The sequence below is a fragment of the Temnothorax americanus genome, unplaced genomic scaffold (genome assembly GCF_048541705.1).
Source record: "Temnothorax americanus isolate GAGA-0224 unplaced genomic scaffold, ASM4854170v1 Scaffold9, whole genome shotgun sequence".
In the NCBI taxonomy this organism is placed as follows: Eukaryota; Metazoa; Arthropoda; class Insecta; order Hymenoptera; family Formicidae; genus Temnothorax; species Temnothorax americanus.
Genome location: NW_027509812.1, coordinates 4,863,626 through 4,886,674, shown reverse-complemented (window position 1 = coordinate 4,886,674; position 23,049 = coordinate 4,863,626). Strand labels below are relative to the sequence as shown.

The window sequence follows — 23,049 nt, the reverse complement described above, 5'->3', positions numbered from 1 at the left end:
CAACACTATCGTGACGCACACATGATGTTAAGATTTTTATATTGGAATATGTCAAGAACAATCATATATGATTTATTAATTTTAACAGATAGCACGAATTAATAAATAGTCGTGAATTTTCATCAATTGTCATAAGCCCGTATTTTCATCAAATAAAGAAAGTTGATGTAAAAGAGAATTATCTTGACAATTGTAACGAGTACATCGCTTATAAAAGATAAGCTTCATCGTTCTGCGTGGCAAAAATTCACCTTATCGCAATACTATGTTTACGACAAAAATTTTCCGCGATATCACCCTACCGGCCATAAATAATACTCTGCCGCCTGATACAGTCGCGTACTTCCTGGCATCCACGCTCTGATATTTTCCGCACTATTTCTGACGTACAATGTTCGTTTCAGCATACGTCCTCCTCGCCAAAATCTTTGAATAATGCCTCGAGTCTCATTTGCAACGTTTACAAGCGCGCTTTCTTATCTATTAATAGATGTGATAAAGAGAGTAAATGTCCGACGAAAATCCTATCTTCTTTCTTCTCTATTTCCTTTTACTCCTTTTTTTCTTGATTGGGAGGACTGAATGGCTGTATTCGTGAAGCGGAAAACAGGACTGCGTGAAGAGAAAAACCTCACGGGGCAAACTTGTTTACAAACTCATTCGCTTCCACGATTACGGGTAGAGTGGAAAAGTGGTGTTCTAGCTGGACATTGGATAACTCCCAGCAGATAAATGTCTTTGGGTGGCCGTAGGAACAAAGGACATATTGCCCCTCACTTGTTTTATCCGACCATGCTCCACGGAATTATCCCCTATTGCTTGGCTTTTCGTATTTCTGACGCACGCATACTTGACAAAACACACGATAAAATATAATACGTATACGAAGAGCGAAAATTTCAAACAACCTCTTTCTTCTTTAACCTTTCTTTAATCATATCTATTATCTTATGCATGTAAATTTGTTCACATCGTTGATCATAGTCCTTAGAGTTAACCGCATAAAATAGGCGTAATTCTTTATTTACTATATTAATTGCCAATTTAACATCGTATAATTTTTAGTGTTTCTGTCGTCACATTATAAATACATAATGCACGCACGTAAAAATGTCAAGGCTAACTGGGCAAATGTTTGAATTTTAGTTGATATATCATGTGTCTCGTATAAGTCAGTGAGTTTCACGGCGTCATATAGCGTAAACAATCGCGTGATTAACGACACCTCCGAATAATGCAAATAGGACAGATCTATACGAGCAAGTAAATGAATTAAGTCGGGGAACAAATTATTTCGCTCCTGACGGAAAATTTCTCATCGGTGCGTCGCATTCGCGGGATTGCACATCTCCGTCCCTCTTCTCTTCCCTTTCCAAGAGAGGAGGAGAAGGGGGACGAAGGCCGTCCCTTATCGCTGCATTCTGCATTTGCGATGCTAGGCTACGTGACGGTGACGTGGAAACTGGAAAGACAAGAAAGCTTCTTCGCAACTCCGAGATATTCGTCGTTTCTAGATAAAACTTTCGCTGCAACATAAATTTAATGAGTCTTGCCGAGAACGCTGTCTTGTCACGATGTCGTTAACGAGCCCATTCAAGGAACGTTTTAATTTGATCGCGAGCAGTGCCCGTGACGGTCGCCCGTTGGAGGTATGAGAGCTGAGAGCGGACGACGGTGGAAGAAAGAAACCGCAAGATAAAGAGGATGATTTAGAAGTTGGAATACCGCGATTCCAGAGTTGCCGGTTCGGTTCACCGCTACCAACGACTCCGGAGAGATTCGGCCCTTTATTCCTTATTCGACTCCGCTGCACTTAGTTTGTTTCGACACTGCATTATGCATGAAAACAAAGTATTTTCGTAGACATGTGCTGCAGACAGTATGTACTGTATATAGACCTATCTACTTGACTTGTTTTCTATATAATAACGTTTTGTAGACACGTACTACTGTACATGAAAGATAAACAAGAATAGATAGTTACAAGACCATGCCCTATTGACCAAATTTCAATCTTCAATAAATTGAAATACGTTATTATTAAATAGCACTCCTTAAAAAAGAAGAGTGCTAGTAATAAAGCAAAATCGTATAAAACGTTTTATTACTACAATATCATCAATCAATATCGAATTATTATGCAACAGTGAAGTATTGATGGAAGATATGATGCGCGTACGTAAAATAAAAAGAAACAATTCTTTAATATGCGTCACTACGGCCGCAGTAAAACATAGCGCCATGCAAAATATGAAAACGTCGAAACGGTTACTCTGTTTAATGCCATCTCGAAGATATTCTCGTTCAATTATTACCGTGTCTCCGCTGCGTAAATGACCGTCTAGTTTCGAGCGGCTTACGCTTGCTATTCAATTTCCCTGTATAGCTTTGAGCCATGCGAATTGCCATGAAATGCATTTCTGCATACAGACGGACGACTTGCACCACTGAGAATACATAATACAACATTATGTTCTCACTGCATTATGCAGAAATATACTTTGTCGTTTCTCTCTAGAAATGATCTCTATAATGAATTAGAAACCGTTTATATTTTACATAGTAGAACACTTGATGGCTAATTTGCAAATTTATCGCATTAATTTCGCATTGTAGTTTCTTTATATTGTCGATCAACTTTGTTCGAAATTTATTTATTTTAATATTTCTTCGAATTTCTCTTTAATACTTGTCTTTAAATATATTTAAACATCGCGTTTCTATAAATTTCACTTATAAACAATATACATTAATCATAACATTTATTAATAATTTAAATAAAATTTAGTGCTGCACGAATGTATAATTATTGTTCAGTCCAATGTAAGCACTTATTTGCTTTTTTTTTTAGCGAATAAGCAAAAATATATAATTTCATATATAACAAAAAATCTACTTCTTAACCCACTATAATGATAAATTTTTTAAGTAAACTATAAACCAAAATCTTAATACTGAAATGTCAAATCAAATTTATTTTTTACAGATAATTCCGAAGTATGTAACCTTATTTTTTATGCACTGTATAAGTAATCTTAAGATATTTGTTAATTTGTACTACTTAAAAAAAATTCAAATGGAAAATATTATTATAGTTATCTTTTCGTTATCAAAAGGAATTGATAAGGTACATTTCTTCATTTTTTATGTAATCTGCAACAAATACCCGCAAATATTTTTCGCGGAAAACGGAGCAAACGGTCTTCTCTGGAATTTCGATTTCAGATAGTAAAAGTCTCTTAAAGTATCGCCCAATCTTCGGCAACTACATCGCCACGGCTTCAAAGTGGAAAACTCTGTTCGTCATCAGTTGCGGTACATTTGTGTAAGTGGCAAAATGTCCTCCTCGTCCTCTCGCGATTTTCTCCATTTCCACGATGTGGACCCCGATTTCTTTCCTTTCCGCGAACTCCGGAATCGTCGCAATTGATTCGCGAAGTCGGTTCATCTCAAGACGGTTACTTTTGACTTCGGAAACTTTAGAAACAGACACACGCCGGCAATCGGTTCGAATCGAGTCATTACTTGATCGAGCAAGGCTATGTCGCGCGGCGGAATCGGCGATGCGGAGCTTTTAGCGCACTTTCAAAGATACGCGCGTCGCAAAGTATTCTCGACGAAGCTCTCAAGAACTCTCTATGATCTCTCAATTTTTCTTATACAGCATCTCGCGCAAGTATCGTAAAATGCCTCAATTATAGCTTATTTCGTAAGTAAGTATTAACGATAAAAAAAATATATTAAAGTATCAAAAGAAATTAATTATTATTATTTTGTCAATGACAAAATTTAACATATTATATAAGGTTTAATTTCCCTGTTGATATTGAAAAATGAATAATATAATTATCTTCTAACTTATTAAGTTTATTAATCCATTCAGTTTATTAATACTATATGTGTGAATATTCTACGCGTCGGTTAGGCTATTTGTAATATCGATTATTTTCAGAAACAACAGACGTTAATTAATCAAAGTACGTGTAGAAAATTAGCGAAACTTTTTTGCGAGTTGCTCTATCCTGCACAGGCATCTCGAGTTCACGCAGAACAGGCTAACATTTAATTAAAAATTATATGCTTCTCTTATTTTTTTACTTTTAAAAAAATGTTTTGATGAACTCGAGAATATATAATATTATAATTATCAATTTGCGAATATATCTAGCGCGTTTATTTTGAGACAAATATAAAAGCACAGTGAATTTCACTGTTAATTATTAAAGGGACATTGAATCTTGAATAAAATGTTATTATGTGAATTTTCGGACAGTGATATTCTCTGAACCGTATATACATACATTATTTGATAGTCTTTTGGACAGCAAATCGTCTGGAAGACGTAATAGTATTCATTCTCTTTGTTACTTTGTTACAACGGGTCATTAAACTGTAGCAACTTTTGATGTCTCAATCAACATCTGTTTTTTATGCCGCGCTAAAACGTATTTTATTGGACATTTTATTTTATCGCAGGAATTTATTATACCATCACATTCTCCGTTTCTAGTTTTCCATCAAGCGCTTCTAATCAAAATGATTTGCTTGTAAAATAGTTTCATACTCCTCGCAATCTAAAACAAGGGTGGGGAGAGTATGTGTATTATACGTGCAGCATGGCATAAACTCGATTCCCGATCTGTGCTGCTTTTATTGACGTAACGCGACATAGTTAGATCGTCAATGCTATAGGGCAGGAAAACGGGTGGAATGCACCCTCGTTCACCTTTAGTATTTCCAGACCCGAGATAACGCAAAATACTGTCGAATAACGTCATACGGGACCAAGTATGCATACGGAAATAAAACCTAATCGATTGCATATTTTCATCCTCTTTTCTCTAATATTTGCGACTCGCGTCGGCGCAGTCAAGCACCGCTTACAAAGCAAAATCTATTGTAATTTTCTCCTGGGAACTATACCGAAATGAAAACTCACCCTCGTTTGTTGACCTGCCAGATTTTAACCGAAATGTATTAGGATATGCGTCAGTACTTTTCCGCGCGAGGGCAAAATAGTAAATATATCTATTTGCTTAATAAATTCATATACGCAAACTTGTTTTTATCACCCGTTAAAATCTTTGTGGAAAAGAAGTTATTCTTCCAGTTCGTTACTCTGAGTACTCGGAGTTTATCCAATTGAAAAAAAAAAATAGAAAATATCTCTTTGCCTTGTCAATAAAGCATCTCGTAAAAGAGCTGCTTTCGTGCCCGACGTTCTTTATACATTGAAATCCTGGGAAGTCTGGCATTATAAAAGACGACCACGTGCATTTTGCAGACGGTTCTTTAAAATATTGGCAGATTATGTGTTATCAAAATTGAAAATCAGTTATTTTATAGATTATATACGTATAACGTATATATTATATAAATCGCTTATTTTGAGGATAAAAGTACAGCTTATTATGAGACTTAAACATTATTTTTTTAAATACGATTTTAATACGATACAGATACGAATGATTGTACCGGATTTAGCAACGTTTTCAAAGTTGGACTTATACGCCGTTTTCAAAATAAGCGGTTTAAATATTTTAAATTCCATAAAATGTAATGAAATAGGTGTTTTATAAACGAGTGAAACAAACCTTAACAATTTGCTGACATTAGTTTGAAAAATTGAAAAATAAGATCTACATGCGTTGGTGTAATATTGTTTTATTCAAGACAAATTTTCCAACGAATTGTCAACGTTTCTCTTATATTTATTATAAAATATCCAGTATATTTCGCGATACTATTGTATTACTAAATCACGATCTACCTCCACGTCAAGTGTGATATAAATGGTTCGAAAAAGTTGAACGAATATGTTCGATTGATACATGACGTACTTTTATATTTTTAAATATCTTTCGCATATATAGATACAGGAGAAAATGAGAATCATCATATCAAATTCTGCTATAAAAATATCCATCCCACGTAGATGTCGTTCAGCATCAAAACAGGAAATGGTATAGGAAAGTACTTGACACGCACCTAGTGCATGTACTCGGTGATAGGTCACGCAGTTCTGTCTTGAAAAGCTCGATGTATCTTAGCAATGTGTGGTGAAAGCGTCGCGTGCACTTGCGATAAAAGAAACTGACTGCAGTACAGTCTCAGACTCTGTCGAGTCAATACTATCGGAAGAGAAATATAACTGGTATAACTGAAGATTCTGTTCGCGATAGCGCAGCTTCGCAGAGAGATGAAACAGACCGGAGCTGGTATCGAGGATCGATCTAAGCGTAATAGGTAGAACAGTAGCTCGCACTCTCATCCTCTCTGATCGCGTGACAAAGTTTAAATTCCAGTAACGTTATTGGCCGATCGTTTATCAACATACTCGGATATCAAAAGGCAATAAAGGTAAATTTCTCGATCGAATATGGAATAAAAGCTAACCGGACACTTTGCATAATGCGGCGTTAGTTTTTAATACATATATAGTAGAATCCTTGATATTACCATTGTAATACAAATGTGTATCATGTAACACTTTACTCATTAATTTCTATTAATTGTTTTAATTTTCCTAATGATAAAGTTATTCGCATTTGCAAACATGTTCATTTTAATGCAGGGATTTACGAGATAAAGAAAAAAGTATGTAGAAGTAGCTACTCGTAAAAATATCACGTAATTATATGAGAATATATATCCAAATTTTGATCGAAGATATCTTCTTTTCGGTAAAAAAAAGTTTTGAGGGTTTTGATAAAGATGTTTCTCGTGTCTGTCTGGTTATTTTATGATCCGGCCGTCTTCTTCGCAGACACAGCCTCTTATCCGTGAGTATGTGTGTGTATTTTGTGCTGCCGATCCTTTCAAACACACAGCCTATTTCCCCTGTCTTCGCTACCTAGGAATATCGACATATCGGTCGTTGTTTACTATAGGCGTTTACCCACCCCAGAATTGATATCACCCGAGAACAGGAGCCTGAGAGAGGAAGAAAGATAGCAGGGTATAATACAGATTGGAAAACAAGCGGTAGGAAGAAAAAAGAGAAAGAGAGAGAAAAACAAAGAGAGAAATTTCTGACTCATGAGCGATCGACAGGTTGTTAAATTCTTTCTTTCTCTTCATTCGAGGAACCGGAAGCTTGAGTGAAGAGAAAGGAAGAAGAGAGAAAAGAGAGGATGCGCGTAGAGAGGTATACCAAAGGGGTATACCTCTTCGGGAACGACAAGAGGTAAGGGCGGAAGAGTAAACCGATGGGCAGAGAGAATGAGGCGCGTTCTGCGATATTGGATTCTGAGTTTCGCGGAATAACGTCAACGTCGTCGTCCTCCATGCCGTGGTTGGTGCCGGTGCCGCCCCAGGCGCGACCCAGGCCCGACCCTACGACGCCATCGAAGGCGATATAAGCTCGTTCTAGTTTCTCAACAAAGTCCCGGAACAACCGAGGCGCCTCCGACATCTATTGGCCCTCTGAACGAACGGCGCGCGCCTGCTATTTTCCATAACGCCGATCGGCCTGAACTGATCGATATCAATATCGATTTCTAGTGGATACATTGCTAACGGAAGCCACAAACAAAAATTATAATTTTGAGCCGATTGGCTGAATTTCAATTACGTATTTAAAATTTCGTTAACTTCGATGTACTCGGTACGTTTTTAAGTTTGTATCCGTGTATTTATAACACGTAGCGATTGTATACCGCACGGTTCTTCGATTTTTAATGGCTTGCAGTTCCATTATATGTGCATTCTGTATAATATACAAATAAAATTCAAAATTGGACGACATTTGAAGGTATATGTATGGGATATAAATGTGGATATATGAGTTCGGTCCCAAGCAATTTGGCGGCATATATTCACGATTAGTTTCAACAGAATCAGGAACAAGTTCACGTCTACGTTCAAGTTACGAATGACTAGTACCCCGAGTTTTGGCCATAAAAACAAGCAATATGGATCAAAATATTGCAACAAACTCTTCCAGCTCGCGCTAGGAACATGTTTTTATTGTCGTTGAATCCTTTTTGAGAGCCATTAAACGCGTGCTTCTAAGCGCCATATCGATATTGTGAATTTATTGACGATTCGCTATCGTAAACGGCAAAAGGTACAACGATAATATTTTTATTTTGGGACGACATTGCGTTGTATAAAAGGTTCAAATGTTTGTTTCGCGTTTTACAATGTACTTTTTCGAGACAAGCAGTTGTTGATTGGATATCTATACTTGCACCTTTATCCATTTCTTCTAAAAAATTGGCGTCGTTTTGTAAATATGCATGCACCAGCGACAATCGACTATAATACGTTCCGTAAAAAATATAATTATGTATTTTACGTCAGATTACAGTTCTAATATTATGAGAAAGAAATTTTTATTTTAATAACAAAATGTATAACCCTGATTTTCAATTATAATAGTCGAAATAAAGTTTATTTAATGTTTTACTGCCATGCCTTAAGCGAAATATTAATTGCAATTAGACTATAATACGCAAGCTAATAACGTAAACAAATTTCATGAACCGTGACGAAACGAGTAACTTTATTTCGTGTAAAAACGTCAGTAAATATTTCAAGCTTAATTAATAAATGAACTAAATGTGAAATCGGTGTAATTAAGTGCTTGATATATACGCGCCTAATAATTGCTATCAAAATATATTCCGCAACAAGAATTGTTGACATTCGGCCCGGCGTACTTTCCATCGGGATATTGTCCGCATGCAGAATACCGCAAGCTACGTATGAGCGGCCATTGTGGTATTGGCAAATTTGCCCTCATCATATGCATGGTCGTCTACAACTCGGGCTCGGCTAGTTCGCTGTCAAGAGTCTCTTAGGATGCTCACGTTACAAGTTACAGAAGTACTCGCATCTGCATTGCAGATTAGCCCAGCTGCTGTTTATTCTCTCGGCAGTCGACACTAACCGCGAGCTGTAAACACAGCTCGCTCCCGCGTTTTCGGCCAACCACGTTCGAATGCCCGACCCACACCCACCGCCATCACCTTGTTATTATATTTGCAATCCATCGACGGTAGAATATATCCGGTCGCGGAGTCTGCATCCAGTGCATAACACCCGGCAAAACAGCGTATACCGTGAGGTTTTCTGATGACAAATAGCGTGCACCGCGCGGTAACGTATATAACGTATAACGCGCGCTCCGTCATAATACATTCCGTTTGCCGTGTAGAGATTAATTATCGGCTGCATAAATTATCGAGATGCATGCGGGTGCACGCAGTCGCGTAATTGCCAGTAACTCGAAAATCTATTAGTCGGAAATTGTATAGTGGCTTACCCTCTGTTAATCTCACGGCGATTGCAACACCCGCGCAAATTATCAATTTCGGGATCAACGATCCGATCTTATATATTTTACGAATGATCAATCGTCGATTTGCGCGCCGTTCACGGAAACGTTAAGTGCACGGTATCTCAGCATCCGGTATATCCTCGTTTTGGCGCCGCGGCCGCGCCGCGCCGGTTCGATTTAAATCTCTCTCGATGGGTCACGTTGTTCTCGGGGATCCCTTTCTCTCCTCGTGAGACTTGCCCTCTCTCCAATCCAAAAATTTCGCCTCTCGAGTTGAGATCTCCGTCTACCGCAACATTTCCAAATAGCCTTAGGAACGCTGTTATTCTCCATGCAAAATTCTCCGTGGCGGCGGCCGCTTTCTGGACCAGTTCCAAGTGGACCCGAGAGGATCGGAAAGGAGATAAAAGGATTGGCCATTTTTCCGTGTCTTCTTCTACAATCCTTCCCGGCGTTTCGAAAACGACATTTCGTCAGTATTTCGTCTGCTTGGTAGATTTTCTTTCTTGTAAACAGGACGAAGGACGCATCACTCTGAGATACATTGCACGTCTGAGTGTTGGTTTGAATTCACATATCGATTACAAGTATTTGCTTCTCTCGTTTCCCCTCATAAATGTGAAATTGCAGTTTCTTTTGTTCGCCTTTCCTCGGAGATGTAGGTACTCCAGAAAACCGATCGCATGTGAATGAATTATTTCATATTTCCCGTTTTTCACCATCTTTCAATTCTTTCTCTCTAACAATGAATTTAATTTTATCCATTGAATGTAATCAATCATCAAATCCTGCCGTGTGATTTTTATTTAATAAAGTAAAAGATTTAAAAAAAAGTAAGAATGTTACGCGCGCGCTCACGTGTAACTTCAAGCTAAAAGCACGTAATTTAATCAAGAAAAAAGACATATTAAAAGACATTATACTATTTAATTCTGCACAATATAAAAATGCTAGTCAACCGAAATTTTCTCTTTATCAGAACGTTTAATATCGAGTTAACGTGGTACTCCTTTATTTCTAGTGTAAACTGCAAACGTATCTTTCCTAAGATTTGCCTTCAAATAAAACTTACGTAAAAGGGCTCCACAAAGGAGAAATGTTTCCGCCGTAAGTTTTATCAAACATTCAAAAATGCCACTAACTTAAGCATGCTATTAATATATAATTTTTTATACATATTCTATCATATATCTTAGAATATATCGCAGCCTTGAAGTACACATTTTATGCATTTCTTATGCGTAGATCTTTAATAATTTTAAAGACGCTGATAAACCTTTTACGTATTCCGTTATTTTAAAATAAAAAACTATTTTATTATATATATAGATGCAGAAATATATTATTTAAATAAGGAGGTTTAAGAACATTAAAATACATTTTAAATAAAAATGTTACTCTTAAATTTGTTAAATTTTATTTTGGGAAATACATGACATTTTATTTAAAAGTTTTCTTTAAACTTTTATTTAAAAAGTTTATTCTAAGCAAACGTTATTTTAATAAAGAAATCTCAAAATAGTTTAAAGACTTAAAGAAGATGTATAGAGAGAAAGTTTACGCAGTAGAAACTGAGGTTCGCGAAAGAGAATTTCTAACATCATTTACGCTCAACAGTATCGACACTTTATTATTCAGCCGTTCCGCTGACGTCAAAATCTTCCAAACGAGTTGTCTATAAAATTGTTAATTACTATTTATCTGCACTCACAAATGAGCAGTATCACTTATATTAACGTACTATTCCGAATATTTAGTATATTGCAATTGAAAAATTATACACACATATATATATATATATATATATATATATATATATATATCAATTATTGTAAATTTTTAATATTTTCTATTTGTAGACTTACAATTAGCTTTAAAAGTAATGATTTTAATGAAATAAAAAGTTTATTTGAAATTGTTCGAAAAATATAATTTCAGCATCAGTTTTCTACAGCTTAAGTCGTCAAAAACTCATTTCCAATTATTGATTTCTCGAAAATTGTAAATATTTGCAGCAAGCAATCTGTAATAATAAAACATATCTGATAATTTTGTGATTTATATGTTGGTATTACAATTTGATATTTATATTTCGTACATTGATATTTAGTAGCAGTGGTTATTAGCAATTAATTAATAGCGAGTCCAGCATTTATATTACTTATTCAGAGATTTAGAATTTGATATGGATTCAAAACTTTTACAGAAATATTTTGTATGAAGAAACATCTGCTCTAAAGAAACATTGTAGAATTGCAGTCGGTTCACAACGATGACGGACAAAAAGAACAATTTCTTGTATACGAGCATGTATTACACTAAGCTTCACTCAGTAATTAAAATTTTGCAGCGCACAGGCACGACTAGCAGTAGAATTAAATAGTTCAGGAAGCATACGATATGTCTGCATCCGTTGATTAAGTATCTCGAAAATAATTGGACGTTAATTGAAGCCGCAAGCTTCACGTGTGCTACGAGTTTAACAAATTGCATAGATACGCTGCGTGTTTCAATATTAAACCATACATGAATATATGTATATAATAACGAGAATAGCTTTTTGTTATCGCAATTAATACTTTACCAAATAATTAAATAATAATAATAAACAAAACAGTTGTATTTACACTCTTTTTTAATTGCATTTAAATAATTAAATAATTTTAGGATATATTTGAGTTAAACCAAATATTCTATATATATATATATATATATATATATATATATATATATATATGTACGGAAAAATATATAATAAAAATAAAATATAAAATCGACGCGTTATTGATTATATTATTTAACGTTAATTTATTCTATTTTTGCATTAATACATAGAACTATATATATATATATATATATATATATATATATATATTGGTACTGCATGATCGCAAAACAATTTTGAAACAATTTATAATTGATACCGATAATTAAACGAATTCTTTAGGAGATACTGCTAATTTTATATATGATAATCATGCGATGATTTATGAGCGCGGCGCAACATTACCGCGGTCGTTGACAGAGATGGACAAAGTAAATTTATACAGTTAATGTACAACCGCAATTCTCCTCTCATTGTACTCTCCTGGACCCTATCCCGCTGGATTATCACTGCTATATCATACCGACGATGTCAGGGTATATTTGCTCGCGAGAGTAGACCGGTTAAAGGAGACTGTCAAGCTGTCGAGTTCCATTGGCGGGTCAGCCAACAAATAGCTGAAAATATAGTGGTTATTACGTAAAAATAAATACGTGGGAACACGTTTGATTGTCATTGTGCTCACTGCGGTGAAAACTGAGTTGTTTAATATCATAATTTTATTGAACTACGTTAACTAATATCTGCGTATGTAATCATATCCAATTTTGATTGAAAAATATTTAACTCTTCTAAATTGTGAAATAATCGAATCATTTATGTAAAAGAGATAACTTATAGGATAATACAAAAATATAAGGAACAAGTTCATACGACGTGGAATACTGTTCTTAAAAATAGGATCAATATATTATCGCTTGTTTTTTCATTATTCAATTTGAGTATAATCAGTGAAAAATACTTAAAATAGTAATGCAAAACAGAAGATCTGTAATAAAAAAAATATTTTTTAATTCATTTCAAGTATACATGCACACACAAAGACGAAAATCTGCGGTATATTAAAATCACACACATATTCAATGTCCACACATACATATGTACATACTATATATTTCTCAATTTTCTTGAAATATTATCAGTACATTTATAATGATCCGAGAGCGGAGGCGGCGACTGAGAATATTATTGAAATTCTCTCTCTCTCTCTCTCTCTCTCTTGGAGATATAAGATTTTAAAAATATTTTTAAAATATATATCCAATCCATGCTTATATATATGTGAGTTTTCTCAAGGAAATTATGGCTTCCCTGCAAGATGTCTTGAGGAGATTTCACATAGATTTCCATTGACAATGTGTATATATATATATAATATAGTTATGCAATTCAAACAGATCATATCTCTTTTATGATTGATGATATGAAAAAGTATGATGAAAAACGTAATTGAATGGTTTTATGACGTCTAACTTTTCATAATATTACTTTTCGCGCACAGATGCATCGAGCGTCGAAATATGCGTCTATATAAAGTAAACGTGCAAAATTTCACGTTCAATAGAATCATATAATTTATTTTACGTAAATTAATTCTCCTCGACGTTTTTCCGTATTTAAAAGGGAGGGTCATCGAAAAATGAATATTTTATCGGTTATTTGTATTTTATTATATTACATTCTGACATGCGCGAGAGATATGGAATATCTCGTAAATAAATTAAAATTTCGTAATTCGCAAAACTGAGACATGTACGGCAAACTGAAACGAGTGTTGTCATTTTCTCGAGTCTTAATTATATTACGCGAAACAATTAATCTATACGTACAACTACGTAGCGAGTAACGAACAAGCCTGATGGATTAATCCCACAGTGTTGCGGTAACAGAGGACCAAATCAACGAACATGAGTGTGCGTATATATTTGAAAAGAAAAAAAAATATAGGCACGCATTGCCGCTCATCAGTCGCGAGAGACCCATTTCGAAGAAGCAACAGTGAGCCGGCGGCCGTGAGCTTTGACCCGGTGACCCGGAGTGCGTGGGTTGCGCGGGGGACTTGACGAGGGACGGGAGGAGGGAGGTGGTCTTTCTCCTCTCCATGCAGGATGGAATCGATATACCTGCCTCTCCTACCAGCCCAACCAGCCGCCCCTACAGTCCCTACAGCGTCCGCCACCCTCCGCTGCTCACCTTCTCGTTCGAGCAGACGGCGCGGCAGGCCGACCGACCAGCCAGCCGACCGTTGGGGGGCTGGTGGAAGTCGAGGAAATAAAAGCATATATAGCGCCCGCCGCGTGCCGCGCTGTGTCGGCCAACAGCCGCAGCAAACTCTGCCTGCTCTGAACGGCACACCTGCGGCACCGCCGCGCCTAACCCTCTCAAGCAAGTCCCGTTTGCTTTCGAAGTTGCTTATACATTCGACTTAAGTCCGGTAGGAAAGACTGATTAACTACGCGAGTAACAAGTTGACACGTTACTAATAACCGTATATTTTTACGCGAAGATGCGCGATCGATCAATTCGCAAGCGAGGATCTTCTTCGAAAGAAGAAAACGCCTGAGAAAAACTTGGCGAATTATCAGCAATGTGTATCGAACAATACGACTCTGACTGATTATGCTTTCCATAGAAAGAATGTTTACTTGCTATGATACGTACAGCAAAGAAATGAGGAATGAATAGCAATTGAGGGTGATTGATATTTATCTTCAAACAATCGCATTTAAAGTCCATTTGTTAGTCAAAAAGTTTCTGTATTAAATTCTATACAAAACTTACGTTGCAGTTTTGTTGTTGTATGATGTGCTCGAGTTAATTTGGTTCGGCATATGATAATAAATGGCTTCGAAGCAACATTTATCACCGTCAGGATGGCGCGATATCGCGCTCTGAGTAATCGTTATCCCGTAAAGTCGCCTCTTTCGGAGACCGTAGCTGCGCCCGTCTCTCACGCGCAGACCGCGTAATAATTAATTAATTTCCTCGTTATTCGGCTATCGATCGAACGCTTTGGCACGCAGTGGCGCTTGTAAGAAAATCCGTCGACCGAATTTATCACATTTCAACGCTCAGAGAATGGAAATGAAATGCAAATATTAACACGCCGGCCAGCGGACTGTCTCAGTCGTTTCAGAGAGAAAACGTGATTTCGTGATCCGAAAGGACTTGCATTTAATTGATTTTTTAATCAGCAACGGTGCTAATAACCAATATAAAATCGACGATTATGCGGCATTGATAAAAGGAAGGCAGATCCATTCGGTTGAAGGCAGGGTTAGGTAAAATGTAATCAAATAAATGACTACTGCGTAAGATCACAAAGTAATTAGTAGTCATAACTAATGAGAGTTATGATATAATAATAAATTGGAGAGATTTTTTTTACAAATATACAGAAGAGGACGGTTTCCGAGTTCTTTGAGGACGATCGTACCTACAAAACGTCATCCTGCAGTAATTAATTTCTTCATTAAAGAACGAAAGGAATTATATATTCCTTTTCATTCACCACCGATCGCCACTGATCCTGTTTGCCAGTATGCCAGTGCATCTCGTATCTCGTTTAACTGCGCTATTCATCACTTTAATGTTTCTGTGAACTTCGGTTATAAAAGGACTCGTACCGACGAATGTAATAAGAGTCTGTCTTAAGAAAGATCGGAGAATCAGGAATGCTCAATTACATGACGCCATACATCAGAGATGTTGACTCCTCGATGGGCTCCACGTGCGCGAAATGGCACCTTAGTTAGGCAGCAACACCTGCCTGGAATGGCGTTGTAAGCAAGTTAAATCGATCTTCGATTCCACTGCACCTGCCACCGCAATTGCCCGGTGACCGTTTTGACAAACGCTACGTTCTCGAGCGGTAATATCGTACGAAAATCTTTTATATTACATGAAATAAATTTAAAAACTTTGATAAATATTTTCTAATTCTTTTTCCTTTTTTTTCTTATGGAAGCGCGTTTTGCTTAGTATAGCTCAGTATAACTTAATGAAGCAGATTTAAAAGATGAAAAATTGACCAATTTTACAGTCGGTTAAATAAAATGGGCATATTTCTTATCACGTAGATGAAAAGAATATTTAACTGCTTAATCGTCCTTTTGTGATGATTTATTAGGCTGATGATTAGCCAACGGAGTCACGAAAATATTTGCGTGTTTCACCCGTTCACACTTGACGTCAAACTGGGTTAGGCAATGTGCATACTAGGCCGACGAGAAACTGCGCTGATCAGAATCGCATTGCCGCAATATCTCGTCTTGGAGATTGAAGGGAAGAGAGATATTTTCACTGCAGACTCAGACGTTTAAGAACACATCCTTGGCCAAGGAATTCGTGAATACAAAATAGGGAAGCGCACCGACGACTGAATATGCTCGAGCACAGGATAGGAGGAGAAGAGAGTTTCGAGGATGCTGCGCCTGCAGCAGCGCATTACTTCCGGTCGATGGACATATCGTCGATGATACATCGGTCCGCATGTTTCGGTCAATAATACAAATTAAATAAACTCTATATAATTGACCATCAGTATTTCAAAGTATATTCTTTACACGTTCGATCTAATTGTTTCTTTGACTCTTCCACGTTATTAAGTGCAGTAATTAATCAATAGTAACAGAATACATCAGGTAATTATAGTTAACGTCATGTAATAGTTAATAGCGTTATATTATTATTATTGTGCGTTGTTATTAATAATATTAAAACATTGTTTATTTAGCATTCTCGAATGTATTTCTCTAAATAACGCACATAGCATTAAAAAGGAAGAAAAATTATATCGCGAATAAATAATGAAGATAATAAATGCGTCAATTACGCGATAAAAGCTATTTTCGAGAGATATTATAAACCCACTGATTAAGAGCTTATTTCTGGTCAGCTTGTGTCACCGATTGTAAAATTGGATTTTAATGATTCCCGACACGAGAGTTTTTTTCTATCGGATACAATGGATATTACAATGTTATCCATGCAGTACTCGACTAGTTTCAGGTGAACTGGGCTGAGCTTGAGCTGGCGGAATGGTTTATCGATTCCAACCCTTGTCCTCTTTATCCTTTATTTTCTTTATCTTCGTCATGCACGCACACGTAACGCGCTGCCCGGAGTCACAGTCGGTTCACGTTCGAATTAACAATCCGTTTTATCATCTTCGCTCTTAAATCTTTTTCATTGTACGATACATTGCGTCACGGTTCGCATAACTGTGAAAAATTATGGTATTTTTCCTCAAAAGATTGGCTATCTCTGATTCAATATGACGTAGTCAGTTTTATATGATTCTAATTTAATTTCAGATGATTTCTACACGTAAATATCTGTCTAATTCTTCGGTTGATTATCGTGCTCATGCCTTTACTTTGGACGCCTTAAAAACGATTAAATTTTTATTTATTTGCATAATAATCTATGCCCCGTATTGAATGCCGCTATTGACTCGGTTGTCGTAGCGAGTTCGTTTGATTTATGATTTCGTATTTCACAGAATATCATTACGATTCAACTTGACCGAGACGAACGTTACATTAAAGGTGTCGCACGTTTCGCTCGAGCGAAGCATGCTTTGGCAGAGGGTAGTTTATCGATTCTGTCCCTTTTCCTCTTTACTCCCTGCTCTTTACCCGTTTTGCACACGCTTTGCACATAACCCAGAGTTACGAGATCGCTAGCGTGCTCATTACCGAATTTTCGCGCGTCAACCCCAGCTATTTGATGGCAATCATCGGAATTTCGATGATTCGTTCGAGAATGCATATCGTCAGTCGTATAACTACTAGAAATATTTAAAAATATTTTTTCAAGTCATCTATTCTTTTTAGCTGAATCTTCCGTGTTTGTTTTCTTTGCATCTATCTTTTTCTAAAACGTAATGAAGATACTTGATTTCAACTTTAAACTTTGTGAAAATATATATATCTGTATATAATATTCCATTACTATTTCCTATTCAAGTACTATTAAAATACTTCTTAATACTTATAATTTGAATTATATTTGCATATTTCTAACGCGCTGACATTATTATTGCGACTTTTAACACAGTCAAATTGCGAACATTTCTACGAATTAATCTTTGTAATTAATAGAATAATAGGACACGAGAATATTCTGCATCTCTGAATAAGTCGGCAATTAACGGAATAATCTGTGATAAATAATTCTTTGTTCCTAATGGCTCTCGATTCCCTAGTGGTGATAATCTCTGTAGCATGACATCCAGCTAATTGAACCGATCTTTCAAGCGCGATTAATACTTTAAGTGTGAAAGTTTATTGTAACGTACTGTAACAAAAAAAATTGAATCTATTAAAGTTTTAAACCATTCTTGTCCAAATCTATAATAGTTTTATGTTCTTTTTTTATAGTACTGAGATAAAAGCTCAATCAATCCAAGATGTCTATAACAAACAGTAAAAAATATTCGCGAATAAAAAAACTATTGTCTTAACGCCATAAGATTGAGTTTCAAGAGCTTTCAAGAAAAACTCGAGTGTTTTTGATATCTCGAAATTTGCTCCAGGAGATTTCAAATGGAATTACTTGTTACTTGAGTTTTCGAAGTATTTACGAATCCTTGAAACTGCTTTTTGCGATGTTAAGCGGTCTTGTTTTCACAGGAAGAAATCGTGAAACAAAACAAATCCGTTCGTCGATTTGATCCCACGATTCTTCGTCTCTCTATCTCTCATCCGAGTTTCAATATTCAATTGGTCCCGCATACATTGTTGGTCGCCGAGAGATTCTAGTAAAGATCATAATCCATGAGGCAGTAGCGAAATCGGCGGAACAGCCTGGCATTCAACAGGCCTCGAATCTGTGACCCAAATCCATGGCGCTTCGAGACGTACGCTTTTCTAGAATCGGATTGTCGGTCAGCATTTGTGCCCAATATTCTTTTAATTCTTGCGCTCATTTCGATGCTGTGCAAAACGATATCGTACTTCCGTACTGACAGAATGTCGAATAAGATAGACGTGGTTCGATACATGTTAATATCGGCACTCAATTCTTTTCAAAACGATCAGATAAAATGGGATACGTGAAGGATATAGAGATAATATGGTAATAATGTAAAATCAGCGACTACCGAATTTACGAACAGAATTTCGCAAAGCTGCTATTATAATAATATATCATGTTTATATGCCGTAATAATAAGCTTTGCATAGTTATAATACGTTCTTCTTAATTTAACATAATAACATATTTTATATACTTAGAACGCCGCACATATTACAATGTTAGTCTCATCGATTTAGGCAAAAAGATTATACAATTAAATATCTTTAATTATGGTAAATTGGTACTTATGTACAATCACATATTAATCTATATGTATTCAAATCATATGTTGCTACATGTACAATACTCGATTCGCTTACATTATTGAGACGGATGATAATTTAAAATTTCAATAAACCTCCTGATAAAAAAGATATTTACCTTCGAGATATGTACGAATTACGATAAGCTTGTTTCTAAATAACATATTGGGATTCAAACGCATATTGAAATTAGTAATGAATTTGCACAACACATATACAATAAAGATTATAAAATATTTAAAATACAGGAAGTTATATAATGCGTAATGTGCAAATCAAAATTTCTCATTTTTATATATCTTTTTGTATTTAATAGTCAGAGCGCCTCTTTTAGCATAAAAATTGTAGATACTTTTATAGACTTAAGAAGAAATATTAATCTTTAATAAGAGATATACTTATAATATACTTATAAATTTTATATTGGCTCGAAGCACCGCGAACGAAAGACTCACACCGTGACTGTGAAATCGTCGAGAAACGAAGTTAACCCAAATCCATACATATATCGTAACGGTGTTTTCGAGGGTACGAATTATCGGACGACCCATTTTCACCCAATGTCGGCAACTCCTTTTTGACCGTTTGCCGACGTGGAAATGATAACACGCGCCTGCCAGGCGCCAAAATGGAAAAATATGGTGTTCGCTGGATGTCGATAAGACTCACCCATCGTTTCGCGAACCGAACGGAAAAACGTCGTTTTCCGCGACGTTCCACGTCGCGGTATTTACGCGCCGACGCGACGCAGTGCAAACTTTTGCGAATATTTAAAAATTTATCTATTCACCCTGTAACTTTCTCACCTGGACCGAGTTTTCGGACGTCGATACATCCCGCACGTCGCGCCCGCCCGCGCCCGCGTAAGTTAGGCGCGGCTCAAATTTGCGTTTCAGAAAGTTTCGTTCACACAAGTCTCACTGCACAAGTCTCGGCGAGACCTCTTGGCACGCAGCTCTTCCAAAAGTTTCATCTTCCGAATAAAATTTTATTCAAAGAGCAACATAAAAATTCACTCGAATAATACAATTCAATTTTATAAATGAATATCTAAGTGATTGAAATATATATAATTGGCATACTACTTTTGAGACTATATATAAAAATTTAATATTGCTCAATATTCAAAAATTTATCGCAGCAAATAGAATTCCATAAATACACTAAAATTGAAGAACAATATATTTAAATAGGACCAATACCTGAGTATTCTCTCTGTATTCTCGCGAGAGAGACAGAAATCGGGGGAAGCTACTTTTATTTTTACTGCACTTTTTAAATAAAACTTAAATAGTTTCTTACATGTAAATGTTCCATTCTTAACACAATTAGATAACGGATACTTATATAATTCTTCAGAGATTCTTCAAAGATTTCGTTGTTTCACCGAACAAACTGACAATCGCGCTAAATTATGGCTATAAAAAAAACGATTCTCGGTTTATAGGCTCGATTCGCTTTAGCTGTCATTAACACGAACAGACGAGGAAAAGTACGAAAGGCACAGATTACTCTCCTTCCTTTGAGAAAACGGCGCCAAAGAACGAAGACCGATCTGTATGTTTGACTTCACCGGAACGTAACCGTCTGATTATACTACGCCCGTCTAATATTATACCTTCGCTGTTCCGGCAGACTCTCGGGCTACATTGTATACGCAAATTTAATACCGCGTAATAGCACATGCGCGCAGCAGAATATATACTTCGGTAATCCCCTTCAAAATTTCAACGGCGGTGTTATATGCGCAAGCCGCACGATGCGATCGTTAGAACGCATAATAGGTAACGCGTAAGTCGATATGCTCAATCGCTTTGTTATACGCGCGAACTGCCAATGCAGTTGGGCTGAAGATGCGATGTAATGTTGATTCTCTAACGCGTTCCTGCGTACACATAATAGCGCTATACGAGAATAGTGCACTCGGAAAATAGCTTTACTTGCTGGATTAAACATTAAAATACGCGTGAATTATGAAAAAATTACGCTACGCGAATCTACGGCACGTAAATTGCATGAACATTCTGTCAGAAATTAATTTTAGGATGATAAAAGATGCACACAGACCCTTCAGAAGGTGAATTTTGGTATAATAAAGTGCTATTTCATTTTCATCTTGCTCTTTACATTATGGATGGCGTAACAAGTCGCCTCTCATCAAATTCAAATTTGGTACCAATTTTTCTAGGTAACAAAAAACCTCAAAAAAGGTTATTATTTATTCCAAGTGTTCAATTTTTAACATTAAATGCTTTTTAAAAAATATCTAATATCTAATATAATAAAAAAAAGGTTGAAAATTAATTAAACACATACCTTTCTCGACATTTTCTCAAAAATGACTTAACTTTCATGTTATTCCAAAGACTCAGAAAAAGTAGCTCGTTGAAGTAATTAAGTTAGAATTCCCTGTATATCGAGCATGTTAATTATAAGAAATTTTAATGCGGAAATAATATCTTTATAATATCTTTATTTCACATTGACTTGTGTAAGATTTTTTTTTCAATCGTCTTATACGCCAAATAGTAAATAGTTTTCGTTACGCGGTGAGAATTCTGTAGGTAGAAACCCTCTGGGGGATTTATCGCGCCGTTAATTTTACGGGGGTACGTCTGGTGAGAGCACATGGAACAACCTTCTCGAACGTGGAGCATCCACAGGTTGTCGTCTGACCTAATCTGACCTAACCCAAGTGATTAAGGACGTTGAATCAATGGAGACAAGACGAGGAGGTTTCAAGGAGACCGTATCTCTTATCAAATCGTTATCCTTTTATTAAATCATTAGCCTCCTCAAACGAAGAAGCTTGTTAAATTTCGTCAAAGCGCAAAATGCCCAACGAAGTGTAAAAACCTGATATTTCTCTCATTAAACTGAAATATTGAGCTGAGCAAATAAATAGGAAATTTCTCGGTCATTGGGTAACTTGTCGGTTCAATACTGTCATACGAGTTTAAAACGTACCAGCGATATTCAGCTTTTCACAAAACTTGAGTGTCTTCTAATATCTTTCATCTTAATTTCTCGAGTGAAATAAGGATTTTTAAGATATTTAATTGCAAATAATTTTTAAACTTTTATCAATGTTAATTTAAGAGTATGAAAGGACAAGCTAGTTTTTTGATAAGGTCACGTTACAAGACTAACCGATATAATCGATGCGCAGTACTATGTATCGCTATGACTTTTCGAACTCAAGCACTGATATTAGACTGATGATTGAAAAATTTATTTACTATACATTGTACATTAATGTGTTGGTCGCTATTTGTTTGTTTGAAATATTGAAGTTACTGTGGGCTTTACAACACATCTTGCGTCATTAAATTCACCTCTTACGATCTTCTTGAATAGACACTCGTTTTGCTCGTTTGTGACTCGACGAGTATAAAAATTGAAAGCGATTACATTAAGAAGTTTTGTCAATTGTAAAAATTGCTGTCCAGCTTTCGCAGCATTATTGTATATTCTGAAACCAACAGATTCGCGTCGCGTTTCAATAGGAAGAATTATATTTCGAGGACAACAGTTCTCTCTATTTTTCTCTTTCCTGCTCGTCTTGGCGAGACTTAGCTTTGGATTCTCGTAGCTTGAGCTCCTGAAAGGCTTGACAACAAACGAATGACAACGTTCTAGAAGAAATTTTGGTCTTGGTAGATTCGTTGCCGTACGCTCCGTTGCTCCTAACCATTGGAGGTAGGCTCGCGAAGGTGGAATCAATACGTGAACCTACAACCATCTCTACGTACACAATGCTAGCCGGCCAAGCCCGACAAGAGCAATGTGTATGTACCACCTCGTACCTCTCGTTTTCT

General features: G+C 36.2%; 1 protein-coding gene and 1 long non-coding RNA gene across 12 annotated transcripts in view; one reads left to right on the top strand and one right to left on the bottom strand.

Moving 5' to 3' along the window:
- The window catches only part of LOC143907763 (uncharacterized), a 72,203-nt gene that overhangs the window by 37,439 nt on the left and 11,715 nt on the right, over positions 1 to 23,049 (top strand). The gene's annotated exons all lie outside the window — the stretch shown is intronic.
- LOC143907767 (uncharacterized) overlaps positions 12,017 to 23,049 on the bottom strand; it is a 29,035-nt gene continuing 18,002 nt past the window's right edge. Inside the window, exon 5 of one of the 3 annotated variants that reach the window (XR_013259962.1) lies at positions 12,017 to 12,505. This is a non-coding gene — a long non-coding RNA (uncharacterized LOC143907767). The remainder of the gene's footprint in view (positions 12,506 to 23,049) is intronic. The other 2 variants (XR_013259963.1, XR_013259965.1) reach the window with 2 other exon arrangements.